This window comes from Bombina bombina, chromosome 4 (genome assembly GCF_027579735.1).
Source record: "Bombina bombina isolate aBomBom1 chromosome 4, aBomBom1.pri, whole genome shotgun sequence".
NCBI classification, from domain to species: Eukaryota; Metazoa; Chordata; class Amphibia; order Anura; family Bombinatoridae; genus Bombina; species Bombina bombina.
Window position 1 is genome coordinate 714554632 of NC_069502.1, and position 13634 is coordinate 714568265.

Below are 13634 nucleotides of genomic sequence, written 5' to 3' on the forward strand. Positions count from 1 at the left end.
TCATTTTATACCCAGGAAGAGGCTTTGCAACGGGTGGAGGAAGCTGGAGCTGCAGTCAAGATTAAAAGGTAATTTATTTATTTTTTCACAACAGGAGTGAAATGTAAATTTTGATGAATTAAAGTGCCAATATTTTCAATCGAATTTTTAAAAACCGGGCACTTTAGCATCAAAATTTACATTCATTTTAAGGGTTTCATATGAAAAATCTTGAAATATTTTAATCTGAGCCTTTTCTAATTGAACAATTTGTTTTTTGCTAAAGTATTGGAGAAGTATTTTCTCCTGAAAATTTAAAATTTTAGCAACCACTGGCCTAGGTCTGTTACTCCCATCAGTGTTAGAAAATATTCTTCCCACTCTATGTGCTCTTTCGACAATAATCGGAGTGGAAGATGAGGGCATTTCCAGCAGGGAGGGGAGTGTTAGATACACATTTTATTAAGTCTTCATACTCCTTTAACTCAGGAATTCCAATTAACCTAATATTATTCCGTCTACTACGGTTTTCAAGGTCTTCTAATTTTGTTCTAAAAGTGTTAAGGTCAGAGTTTGGTTGTCTGCCAGGTGTGTTTTCTGTGTGGCATTAACATCCTCCAGATCAAACAGTCGTTGTTCTAATTCTGCTACTCGAGTAGTGTATTCTCTGACCTCCTGCCTAAGTGAAGATATCTCAGATTTAAATTCTATCTTTAGAGACTCAAAATAGGGAGATAAGGATTCAATAATGTCTTTAACTAAAAGTTGTCTCGATAAATGGTCATTTTGGTGTAGATGAGCTAGTATCAGGGTGAGCTTCCACTAAGGTTTCTACTAGTTGTTTATTTTTCTTATCTCTTTTAGTGGCCATTATTGGAGATTTTACTCTAGCTTGTAAGGTAGGGGAAAGGAATTTCTCCATAGAAGAGAACAAAAGAAATAGTTCAAATATTGGAGAATAATAATACCAATATTTAGTTTAATATCTGATAAAGAACCAAAGTAAAATATGTTTCTTAATTAAATATTATTAATAGTATTAGATGGAGAAACAGAGATGAAAATACACTCTGTGTGGTTTTTAGGCCCCCCTTTCTCTATATAGATTCTATGTAACTTCTTATTAAATATAAATTATTATTCCCTTATTTCTTTCTTTTCCACTTCTATTTTTTTTTTTCCTTTCCCCCCTTTTTTTCTTTCTTTTTGCTTTTCTTTCAAAAGAGTGAAATTGCTATTATCTTAATTCACTACATTTCTTTGCTGGGATAGCCCAGTTTGGATGGAAAGAGAAAAGTATGAGACTTTTTAGCAAATCCTAATCATATTCATGTACAAAAAATAGGAGAAAAATTATTAAAATTGTCGAATATAAACAGTTATCAAGTGTATAAAAAATACAATAAAGTAACATATTTCAATTAAGTATAGCGTCACAGCCTGTTGCCGGCAAATGTAAAGTCAGTTTTGATAAGTGTGTTGGTATCTTTACTGGGGTACCAGAACTAAAAAAGCCGCAAAAAGAGGTTATGCAGCCTTGCAAAGATATGCCTTCGCTTGTATGGCATAGGACAGTGTGAATTCTGCACCCAGACTATTTTACCAAGCATACACAAGAGTCACTCTTCAATATAATTATTTTTCGTATCATGAAAATACAAATGTTTCAAAACAAAATGAACCTAAGACTTCACCTGGGCTGGTGGCTTCACTGGGGTTAGAGTGGACTTTAAAGTGCTTATCAGTGAATATATAACTGCAGAATGATACTTCAGAGGATGTAGGACGAGAACTGCATAGTATGTGGGTGTCTTCACTGGGATAACAAGCCCACTGAGAAAAACAGGGGCTAAAATGCTGTCGAAAGAAAAGTTCCCCTCCTTTTTTTTCCCCCAACTTATAGAGTCTCCATTCAGGGGTGTTGTAACTTATACCCAGACTACTTTTATACAGTAGTACACAGTATACAGTCCAATTTAATAGAAGAAATATTCAATATTATTGCAAGGTGTCCCAAAACAGCACACAAATTAAAAATTCACCTGGGTTAGTGTCTTCACTGGGGTAAGCATGGCAGCATATGTAATTAAGCTCAGATCAATCATAGATCAATAGGGCCAAGTGCACCAAGGACTCCCAGACTCAGGAACCTAACCGCAGGACTTGCCTCCATATTCAGCCTCTTAGAATTCAATGCCCAGACTGAGGACTGAAGACAGCAATTGCCCAAAATGAAGGGCTCCAAGAGCAAGAGCAAATCCCCCCCTTGCACCATAGGGGGTCGAATAACGCTGCGTCACAGCATGCACAGTGCAGAAGGAAAGCGCTGTAGAGGTGGAGCGGATAGGTGTATCTCCGAACGGCTTCTTCCTGCCATAGCAGGCACCAAACGTTGGGCCCCATGCCAAGGTGAACTGCTTGTAGGAGCCCTTCCTCACCATACTCAGAGGCACAAGGTGCGTGCATGCGTGCGTATGAGCTCCTCCCCAACATAAAAGTTCTTGATAGCTGTTGGGTTATTACATTTAAAAAAAAAATACATGAGCTGTATTACTGATTCACCAATATCACAGATCTTCCTACTTACAAATTAATTGCTGGATATTTTATAAAGGTTTCTGGCCAATGCTACAAGCAAAGCAAAAAATAAAAATAAATATATATATATATATATATATATATATAATAAATATATATAAATAAAAAGAGAGAAGTGCTCAACCTGGGAACGAACAATAGCATAATAGCTTGTTCTATTGCTGGTTACCACCCAAGAAGCAGCCTCTTTTTGCTCAACATGTGCCTTTCACAGAGAAGAACTTTCCTTTTTTTTTAAATTTGTTTTTATTATCACCGGCAGGATAATTCAACATTTACATGATCATACATATAGAGCTGAACCAATGCATGTAGAGATTATAACATACCCTTACCGATTTATTTTTTCCATTTCACATAAAAAGAAAGTAAAAAAAAAACACAGAAAAAAAAGGGGGGGGGGGATGACTCCTTTCCGACTCCCTAATCTCCATCCCTAATAATCTTTTTAGGATTTTAATACCAAGATACTGGAAATACTTCACATGAGATTAAGCTTCCAAAATATACAGACCTATGAAATATAAACAATATCACAAAAGAAAGTAGATACTCCAAAATAAGGAGTTTCTAAAAGTCTAGGAATAGGAATAACCAGCACAACTGTATAACATTTAAATGAAAACAAGGAGAATTACAGTGAGCCAAAATACAAAACACACTTTATTATACTAAAAACACACTCATACAAGGGATCCCTATATTCACACATAAATCAGACCGGCTAAGCAAAATTCTGGTGCACCAGATGAAGAGTATAAAAATATGAAATATAAATGATCCACTGTGCAATGTTATTATTTGTAATCCAGATTGAAATGAGTCAAACATGAAAGTGATGATCAAATTATATCTTCCATAGTGCCACAAAGCCAGATGAACCAGGCATCATCCCCAACAGAAAAATACAAAAAACACGTATACCAACGCGTATTACCAGGTGTGACTACCGCAGAAGAGTTCCTTCAGCAAGGAAGAGTCGGCAATTTTACCTGTGTCCTTTACGTGAACGCTCCTCCTGCCTTCACTGCTACCATAAACGTGTTGTCTTCCGGTGTGATCCTGGACATGGGGGGATCCCATGTAGACAGAAATCTGCAAAGCACCGATGAGTCCAATCGCTTGTTTCACTCCTTCATTTCATGCAGCACGAAGCTTCTTCCGGGTGCTGACATCACTTAGAATACAATGCCTTTTTATTGGATACAGGCATCCTATAGTCATGTCCTCATTGGTTAGTCCGTATGTCAATCATTGCAAGACCTTATAGCATTGCTGATTATTGTCAAATGATAACATTTTCACAACAATGCAGCAGGGGGGAGGGCATTGAGGGGGCAGCTACACTACAGAAAAATTATTTTTAGATTATATAAAATAAAACACACAAATTTTCAGCAAATTTGGTACTGGAAGACAGCTGCCAGTACCCAAGATGGAGGCATATAGGTAGAGGGGGAAGGGTTAGAGAGCTGTTTGGGGGGGATCAGGGAGGTTGGGGGCAAAAGGGGGATCCAACACTGCATTATAAATATATATATATATATATATATATATATATATGCCTTATTTTAGTACTGACTTTCTGCCAGTACTTAAGATGGTGGTGACAATTGTGAGGTGGGGGAGGGAAGAGAGCTGTTTGAGCTGGGTCAGGGAGGGGTCGGGGTGGGATGTGTCAGGTGGGAGGCTGATCGCTACACTAAAGCTTATATTAACCCTACAATTTCCCTACAAGCTACCTAATTAACACCTTCACTGCTGGGCAGAATACAAGTGTGGTGCGCAGCGGCATTTAACGGCTTTCTAATGACCAAAAAGTAATGCCGAAGCCATAAATGTCTGCTATTTCTGAACAAAGGGGATCCCAGAGAAGCATTTACAACCATTTGTGCCATAATTGCATAAGGGATAAACCTCCTAATATGTAATTTTGTTCACTCACTTAACAACACTATAAATAAAACACGTACACCTGTTTTAGGGAAAAGACCAGTCACGTTTATTAAAACGCAAGCTTTATCAACTATGTAATAGTTTTTAGGCAACTACTTTTCAACAATTAGAACTTTGTAAATGTTCTAAATTATTTGGCAGCACTTAATAATAACTAACTAACCCCTACCGACATACGGTCAAGGCCCCCTACGGTGCTTGCAGCATGGCACGGGTTGCTCACGCTCAATAGCAGAAAGAGATGGATGTTAGCTTAGAGATTTTTTGACCAGCAATTCATCAAGGAGGGGAACCCCTAGGCCGACACCTAGTGGGCGTCACCCCTCCTCATTTTTAAGTCTGTCACTCTTCATCCTGACTGCTTGCTCCAGGTCCATGACCAACCACCAAGCTAGGGTATAAAACCACCAACCCATGAGAGTGACCCTTACCAACGTGCCATTCAACCCGCTGAGCAAGGGTGGAGGTCTAAATTAAAACCCTGGGCTTAAAGAGCTGATTCAACTAAACCTACTCATGCCAGGGGATAGACCAAACCAGAAGACAAAAGCGCCATTAACACCTTGCCTCCAACATCTGCTTCTAAAGGAAGCGGGTGGGCGGGAAAAATCCTCTTGAAGTCTGCAAGTAGGAAAAGAGGCTGGAACAACTGCAATACGGACCTATAAAGGTCTGCACACTCTCCGCCCCTCCAGTTGCAACAAAGTAACAAACATACCAAGAGCAAACTTCAGACTTCAACTCAGCTATCCCTTAATTTTGTTACAGGCCCAATAGAAGGCCCTCCACTGTCATAATGGATAAACCTCCTATTACGTAATTTTGTTCACTCACTTAACAACACTATAAATAAAACACATACACCTGTCTTGGGGAAAAGACTGGTCACGGTCACGTTTATTAAAACGCAAACTTTATCAACTATGTAATAGTTTTTTAGACAACTTTTCAACAATTAGAACTTTGTATAAGTTCTAAATTCTTTGGCGGCACTTAATAATAACTAACTAACCCCTACCGACAGACGGTCAAGGCCCCCTACAGTGCTTGCAGCGTGGCACGGGTTGCTCACGCTCAATAGCAAGGAGGGGAACCCCTAAGCTGGTACCTAGTGGGCATCACCCCTCCCTGTTTTCAAGGCCATCACTCTTCACCCTGACTACTCACTCCAGGGCCATGACTGACTGCCACAAGAGGAAAGACTGATCGTACTCTTGCCGCCAGCTGTAACTGACCATAATATAACTTACTAATAACACAATTTGTATAAAGTTATATTTATTTTTAATTTTATTTTTCATTTTTGTTTTTTAAACTTGAGCTAACAGTGCTCTTCTCAAATCATCAATAAACATATATCCAACCCTTCGTTGGCCAAGTGCACTCCGTCAGGGCAATACAATGTTTTCTTGTCAGCCATAATTTGATCATGCCTAATGATAAATCCTGACAAGGCCGTGATCGCTCTTCCCACCTCCCTGTTTCCTTTTTTGCATACATTGTAAGCCGCCTTTGTGAGACCATGTACCTCCAATGCAGTCGTGCAAACACATTGGACCACCCCACTCTAACACTTGGCAGCCAAGCACACAGCCATTTCACATAAAAAAAACAGGAAAGCCGAATTGCTGTGCGTCCGGAGAACGCAGAGCCATGATCGCGGCCCAATGCACAAACGTGTGCCCCACAATCCATATGCAAACTGGTGAAGAGCCCTTAACTAGAACAACATCACGAGGATACTCTCAGCTTGGAACGTGCAAACAACCAAAAAACCGAGCAACAACAAGCAAAACATAAGCATAATAAAAGAAACTAAACCGTCCCATTCCCCTGAAGGACTTAGCTATCTGTCTTCAAAGGCCTAATGTATAGCTTTGCATACTAGTGAGGGAAAGACCCTCTAGACAAGGCTGCACTAATAGAACTCTTAACCTGGACGTATAAAGAGAAATAATGAGGACAAATAAAATATAACTTTTATTAATGTAAAACTAAAATTAGGGACCAAGTGTGAAACCACATTAAAAACAACTAAAGATCTGATGACCTGATTACTAGATTTGGAATAATTGTGCCTTTGAGATGTATTAGGTATGGACAATAATTTGTGTATGCGGTTACTGTATAACCACTGCCACCAATGTTCTCGAGCTAAATAGGGTGGATGGGAATTAGAGCAAAGTATTAGTTAATGAGTTGGGACAATGATACTTCAGGTTTACTACCACTTATACGTGTGGTTAGGAGGTATAGCTATGTATAGACATTAATCATTTTTCCATTTGTAGTATGTTATGCTTGGACATGTGATTGATAGGTATGCTTGGGTAACAAGAGTACTAACAGATAATAAGTAAAGATAAAATTATCATCACTGCAGTCTATCTGTTCAATTGTTACAGTATTGTGACATTTTATTTGTGTTTCATTTGCCAAATGGTAACAAATTGCCAAAGGCTCAGAGACTAACGTCTCACACCCCTTATGTGTAATACAAAATCAATCGGCTTATTGTTTTTTGATTTGAGAGTATTAAGGTGTTGAGTAGTCTCTCTAAGCTGCTTTGTGCAGATTATAAATTCTAAAAAGGATTATGTCAGGCAGCCTTATATCTAGCGTAACCTGCAGGTCAGTAGACATATATAAATAAATATCAGTTAAAACTGATGTTATCTTTATTTTTACTGGGGCAATCTGCAACAAATATTCTCATTTTAAAATAAGTCTACTACAATGTGGACAATATAGCTACTGAGTAGTTAATGTGTTGATCTATGATAAACTCCCAACTCTTCTACAATCTACAAGGTATGTCTCTCTTCCCAGTGGCAAGTGTTGTGCTGCTTACAGGCCGCTTGTGACTTACAAGCCGCTCAGCTGTGACTGCGGTGCATGCAAATTTAATAGTAAGCTTGCTGGTGTGTCTAGTATATGCTTCGAGTAGATCTCAGACAGTGTCTCCACCGCAGCGTCTAATTGTGGCGCTTGCCCGCAGCTCTGCTAAGCTTAAGGTATATAAGGTAACAATATTAAGGGTGGTGCCGGTTCTAGTATAAGTTTTTAGGGTAAATGCCAGTCGCTATTTGCACAGCAGCCAGTACTATGCTGCTTACAAACCGCTCAGCTGTGACTGTGATTCGTGCAGTTTGAATAGTAGGCTTATGGCTAAATTAGAGATTTTGTTTATACTAAGTACCGGTCATTCATATTAAAGCTCATAATTATTAACACTTAGCATTATGGATAAAATATCAGAGCCTGTAACTGTTTCAGCTCAGTGTGGTGGCTATATTGTGGTTGGATTAACATTGAATCATTAATAAAATATAAGTATATTACCGCAATTGCGGTCAACAGATTTAAAGTAAGATATTAAAACTATGGAGCTCCCAACCCCCTGACGTGTTTCGCCTGGATCCCCAACACCCTAAACACTTGATTTCCCCAGCTGAAGAACCCTTTGACGCCGCGCTAGTAGCTGCACCAATCCTAAAAGAATGAGGGGCAACCCGTGAAGCATCTGAACAGCACGCAGCTGCTGCTAAAGACAGCACCTTTTTAAATTGGAATGCACGCAGCTGCTGTTAAAGACAGCACCTTTTAAAATTGGAATACCGACAAAGCAGTAGAATCCTCATGTACAAAGAACTCCTTCGGCCCTGCCGGTCTGACCTTCAAATAATTCTCTGCATTACCTACCGGGCAGCACTCGGGTAGCTTGTGCCTCTTAAGGGGAAGTCATGCACCTTTTCCTTCTTGATCTGTTTTAGACCGAGGAATGAATAAAAGCATCCCATCCTCAGAGGCCCTTACATGCGTGAGCTGAATGCCTCCCATTCCTCCCACCAATTCACCCACTCTTAGAGCTCCCGCTAAAGCCATGGAGAAAACAGCCCTAAACAATATCGCTTCATAAGCTGAAACACAAATACTGTCTAGTGATTTCACCAACTCCTGTAATCGCTGAGGTTTAATAGGCTCCCTCTGATCCTGAGTCTTCGCCTCAGTTCTACCCCATCCTTTTAAGACTTGCCTCACTAAAAAGGAATTGGAGAATTCTTGAATGCCTAGCGTCTTGCTAAAGAACGCTACTGCTAAAAGCCTACTTTAAGCAGACACTCTAGAAACCCCTGACTGCCTCAACTAAGCCAGCCACTCCAACACATGTACCTGAGATATCCGCTGCATGGAGAAACCACTGTCTTCGCAAAACTTCTCCCATCCCCTCCAATGTGACTTTTGGGAGCCAGAGAAGCCTTCACTAATGGTATAATGGATGCCCAGGAACTGCCAGCTGCCAGAGAAAAAAGGGGCAAGGTAAACCATGTGCAACAGCCCTAGGAGCCACCCTCCTGAACTGATCCCACTTGAATCTAGATAACGTGTCTGCTACTACGTTATGCACCCCAGGGACATGGAGCACGGTGAACCAGATGTTGCAAACAGCGAAGCACTAGGTGCCTAAGGTACCTAACTACTACTGGTGACGTTGCCGACAACCTGTTTATGGCGTACACCACACTCATGTTATCTGACCAAAACACCACTGATCTGTTTACCAGCTTAGTTCCCCACAGTTCCACCACCACCACAATTGGAAATAGTTCTAGTAGCGTGAGGTTCATGGTAAGGCCCCTATCTACCCATTGACTAGGCCACGGAGCAGCACTCCATTCACCTTCAAGGTATGCACCGTAACCGAATCCTCCTGCCGCATCTGTGAATAAATTCAGGGACTGATTCAAAATTGGATCAGCCCACCACATGCAGACACCCTTTAAATGGGTCAAAAATCTGTCCCATATGTATAGATCCTCTTTCATTTCCACGGACACCGCAAATCTACTGGCGCCATTTCTTCTACCCTTCAGTTGCCCTTCTAGCTTCCTATTAAAAACACGGCCCATGAGAATTGCCCTGCCCGCAAAATTTAACATCCCCAATAGTGACTGAAGTTCCTTAATGTAAATGCTGTGAACACCTGCCACTGATCTGACTGTCGCCAAGAGTTTGACAACTTTGTCTCGCGGGAGATGACACTCTGCTGCCACTGTATCTATATTGATCCCTAAGAAGGTTAAGCATGTTCAGGGGCCCTGTGTTTTGTCCTCCACAAGTGGGACTCCAAACTCTGCCTTCACCTTTCTCATGACCACCATTAGCTCTTCACATTCAGAAGTAATAGCTCTTCCTATTAATAAGAAGTCATCTAAGCTGTGGGCTACTACCCCTTCCTCCAAAGCCTACTGTACCACCAAATGTAAGATAGAGCTGAAGCACTCAAAAAGGGCTCAAGATAGTGAACAGCCCACCGGCAAGCATCTATCCACATAGCATCCCCCCTCAAATTTCAAACCCATGAGTTTGAAAGCAGACAGGTGCAATGGGAGCAACCTGAAGGCCACTTCTATATCCAGATTGGCCAACAGTGCGCCCTTACCTGCCGACTTTACCAAAGCCACTGCATCATCAAACGACTGATAGTGCAATGAGCTTAAAGACAGATCTATTGTGTCATTCACTGATGTGCCCTTTGGGTAGGAAAGGTGGTGAATCAACCTGAATTTGCCTGTGTCTTTATTAGGCACCACCCCCAGTGGCAAAACCACCAAATCTGAAAATGGTTGTTCCCGAAAGCGTCCTACTACCCTTCCTAATGCCACCTCTTTTTGTATTTTTTCACGAACCACCATTGGCAATTTGAGATTGCAGTGAACTGAAGACCCCCTAACTGAATGTTACACTGGAATTTGAAAGCCCTCAAACAACCCAGCCCAAAGCACCACCGCAGCTTCCCTATCTGGGTACCGCGCCAGCCACAGGATAATTGACTTAAGAGGCGTTGGGGCCCTTGTTAACAGGCCCACCTCTAGTTCCTGTTTTTTCAGGTCCAGGTTCCTTCCTTTTTTGCGCACTTCACTCCTGGGTGGGGGCCGCCACAGTGCTTACAAATGTGATGAAAGGAGCAATTCGCTCCTCTCTCACATTGTTTCTCCCGATACTTCCAACATTCCTTGCCACACCTCCATTGTCGCTGAAAGGAGCGTGAAGGCCCTGGCTTTGCTCCCGCCAGGGGAGATGGGGCCCGCTCTGACCACAGTTTCAACCACAGGTGTATATCCTGTGTTCTAAAATGGAGAAGCAGGTTTCCAACCATCTTTCTCCGGAAGGCCATATCATACTCGTGCTACAAGCCTTCTTTAAAACGCTTATGGATACTATCAATTGTACGCCCTTTGATACAGCCACCATGGTGAAACGCATCAGTGGCGTCCCCTTTCCCTCTCCCTCTTTATAGACAGCTATGCTTACTTTTATACAAACAGTATTACAAGGTATATAATTATATTCTGTTCTGAGGGCACTCCTCACTACATACTGGCATGCTAATTTAGCTTTATGACTTCTTAACATGAGCTCATATCTATGCTCTATCATGGTAAACTAACAAGTATAGGTCTCTGGTATTCCCAGAGAGAAAATTACTAACTTAGAAGCACTTTTTATCAGATACTAGACAGCCCAATCAATTTATAACTCGTTATATCTATGCTCTATCATGATAAACTAACAGGTATAGGTCTCTGGTATTCCCAGAGAGAAAATTACTAACTTAGAAGCTTTTTTTATCAGATACTGGACAGCCCAATCAATTTATAACTCGTTATATCTATGCTCTATCATGGTAAACTAACAGGTATAGGTCTCTGGTATTTCCAGAGAGTAATTTACTGATTTAGAAGCATTTTTTATCAGATAATGGACTGTCCACATAATCTATGTAAGTCTCTGACTCTCCAAACCCAGTACTATCACCTTATCACCTGTAACTAAAAGGTATAGGTCTCTGGTATCTCCAGATAATTCTGATTCTATTACTGGTAATTAATAAGTATAGGTTTCTGGTATTTCCAGAGAGAACACAACTGCTCACATTTAGATGCATTTCTTATTATAAACCCAAAAATGCCCTCTGGTATAAGCTTTGACTTTTTATAACTAGGATTATCATTGGTAACCAAAGGTATAGGGATTAGATACGGGCCTTTGACACAGGTCTCTGGTACTAAAAGGCATAGGTCTCTTGTTACTGTGTCACTGATATTCACAGAGAATAACACTTTACTCTACTTCTGAGACATCATTATTATTCCTTTTGGTATAGGTCTCCTTTGGTATAGGTCTCTGGCATTTCCAGAGTATTTTGATTGTATATATTATTGCCTTATCATAGGTAGTTAACAGATATAGGTCTCTGGTATTTCCAGAGTCAAAATATAACTATTCATATTTAGAGGCATCACTTATTACACAGTTGATAACCAACATCTATGCCCTGTGGACTTAGTACTATCATTGGTAATTATAAAGTATAGGTATCAGATACTGACCTCTGACATATGTCCTCGGTATCATAAGATATTGGTCTTTGGTTACCGTGTTACCAATATTTACAGAACATAATTAATTCACATTTAGAGGCATTATTATTGTTTTCTATACTGGCCAGCAGATACAACATGTCTGTTTTCCTACTAAGAGCTGTGAATTCTATTCTAGCCAGATAACATCTTCCTGAGGTTTTCATCTTTGTTCCAAGTCATTCTTCTACTTTATCCCGTTAAAGTAAGCATATGCAAATTTTAAACTAGTTACTCCCGTACCCTTCGTTTTTAATTTATCAAGTAAAAGTTGTTTTATTTTCATTTTTCATCCTTTGCTCCAATATTATTTACCTATCGAACGTTATGAGTGCTACATTTGTACTCTTTTCTCAGTTCTTTACTGATTTTGTTTTGAATTATTGATCAGTACAAGCACCATCCCCTGTGAGATAATTACTATTCAGTAACCACATATATGGGAACGTTTATTTAATTATCAGTAGTGCCATTGGTATTTCTGTTATATACTATCAATTGTATCCACCTATTTATAAAGGTTGTGCCCTTGCACAGGCCATTTGTCCAGGTAGCCAAAACCCTAAAACAGAGCTCCAGTGGGGCCCACTCCTTCAGCCAAACACTGTCCCCCTCCCCATGTCACTCCCAAAGCAGTGCACATAACTCTCTGCCAATCCACCTGAACAACATTCATTACGGACACTTGACTGCCCCAAACCCCCATTGGCGCAGACCCTTGCAACCCAGCATCACAAGTCAAGCTGCTTACACCACTGTAGCTAGGTACTGACTGGCCACCGGCCTGACCTGCATTCATAGAATCACACCCTTGCACATTGCTCCTATTATCCCCCACGCTGTTCCTAGCTAATGAGAGTCCCCCAATATTCCTATTGCCCAAGCCAGCATTCCCTGCAATCCCTGCATGCAAATTAATGATCCCAATATTGTTGCCCAGCTGATCTGAAGCCAGCGCAATGTTCGCTGCATGCAACTCCCTGATCTCCCTTGATCCTGTGTTTGCCGCACCCTGCCCTGAACCTTCATTCACTCCACAGATTGCCGGCCCCACTGCTGCCTCTCTGCAGCCCGCCCATCCCCCCCGGAGGGCCACCCTCCCCCCGGAGTCTCCCCAACTTACTGGGGACTCCTTGTGGCCATGCAAATCCAGATCTGGCCCTCCGCCTCCCACGCACCTGACCGCACTCATCACCGCTCTCTATGTCTGACGGTGATGATGCGCGCATCACGTGAGGGGGCGTAGCCAAATGCCATGCAGGCCGCCGACACCACACCAGGCCCAAGCAGACCCAACGGCTCCTCCCACGCCTTGAACCTCCCAACACCGCCATAGCCTCTGCCGGACAAGCCACAGCAGTGATAGACTGTGCAAGCACCAGGAAGGCTGACAGGGTTGCTGGAGGTAGAGCCGTGAGCATCTGCTCAACACCGGGTGCAGCTACGGGGCCAGTGTATGAGGCAAGAGGTGTCACATAGACACTATAAAGGGTAGGCTCTTGCCGATTAATGGCAACTTGAGGTAAAGGCTGTGTCAGGCCAAACTGTAGAGGGAGTGTAATAGGCCCATGTGGGGCGGAACTAGGCCCAGCAACCACCTCCCCTATATTAAGGGGACAGCTGTCACTACCTGCGGCCTATGTGTGGTATCCCTACTCTTAACATTTTTCCTAGCCC